The sequence below is a fragment of the Cynocephalus volans genome, chromosome 1, assembly GCF_027409185.1.
Source record: "Cynocephalus volans isolate mCynVol1 chromosome 1, mCynVol1.pri, whole genome shotgun sequence".
In the NCBI taxonomy this organism is placed as follows: domain Eukaryota; kingdom Metazoa; phylum Chordata; class Mammalia; order Dermoptera; family Cynocephalidae; genus Cynocephalus; species Cynocephalus volans.
In genome coordinates, this window is record NC_084460.1 from 77,712,587 (window position 1) to 77,713,857 (window position 1,271).

Below are 1,271 nucleotides of genomic sequence, written 5' to 3' on the forward strand. Positions count from 1 at the left end.
AGACACAAATCATACACAGACACAAGAAGGCTACAGACCCCACTTGGGAAAGAATGCACCAAACACATTTGCATTTATTATCTTTTTTTTGTTTGTTTGTTTAAAGCAAATGACAAAGACCCAGTTTACCAGCTTTACTTTTTTAAACCTAAGCTTAACATTACATATTTAAACTGTCAAAACTTACTAAGGTGCCAGCATTCATTGATGCACAACTAGAAAACATCCTTAATTTATATTAAACCAGAAAGGTATTACCACTAATACATTAACATCTTTCACTACTAAATGATCCCGCCCGGGTCCTCTGACTTGTTCAAGGACAAGTTCAAGGACTTCTTCAAGGACTTGTTTCAAGCAAAGAGAAAATTCCAGCAAGTCACCAAGGCATATACGGTGTTATCAGATGCTAAAAAGCGGGAGATCTGTGACAAATACGGCAAGGGAGGATTAAGCGGTGGAGAAGGAGGGGAGGTCATCTTGACAATCCATTGATTTTGTCTTCACATTCCAGAAACCAGATAATGTCCTCAGGGAATCGTTTAGTGGAAGGGCCCCATTTTCATTAGACTTCTTTGAAGACCCATTTGAGGCCTTTTTTGGGAATGGAAGGGGTCCCCGAGGAAGCAGAAGTCGAGTCATGGGGTCGTTTTTTTCTGCCTTCAGTGGATTTCCATTTTCTGGGAGTGGATTTTCTTCCTTTGACACAGGACTGACTTCATTCGGGTCACTAGGCCACGGGGGCTTCGTTCAGTCGCTTCCATGTCACTTGGTGGGCGTGGGATGGGCAACGTCAGATCTACATCAACTTCTACTAAAACTGCTAATGGCAAAAAAATCACTACAAAGAGAATTGTCGAGAATGGTCAAGAAAGAGCAGAAGTTGAAGACGACGACACTTAACATCCTCAACGATAAACGGTGGGAGCTGCTGCTGCGCTTGGATAACACGTGATTCATCGCACGCATTTAACAGAAATGTGACCATAACAAGCACCATCTGAGGATTAACGGGAACTTTTTTTTGAAGATTTCAAACGAACTCGACTTTCAGTATAATTGTATCTAATTTAAAGTATTAATAAACAGCTCATCAGAGCCCCTGTTTGTCATAGACCATTGAGTCTACTGTTAGTACCACATAATAGGACCGTTCTTTTTTTTTTGTCTTTAAATTGTTGTAAATCTCTGTGTGCACTTTTCTTTTTCATTAAATGTAACCCAAGGTGAGCCATGACTCTTTAGCAGTAGTAGTACAGGATTGTACACTA

General features: G+C 40.4%; 1 pseudogene; it reads left to right on the forward strand.

Moving 5' to 3' along the window:
* The first annotated feature begins 288 nt into the window (after window positions 1-288).
* LOC134381439 (dnaJ homolog subfamily B member 6-like) lies at window positions 289-903 on the forward strand (annotated as a pseudogene).
* Window positions 904-1,271: the final 368 nt, after the last annotated feature.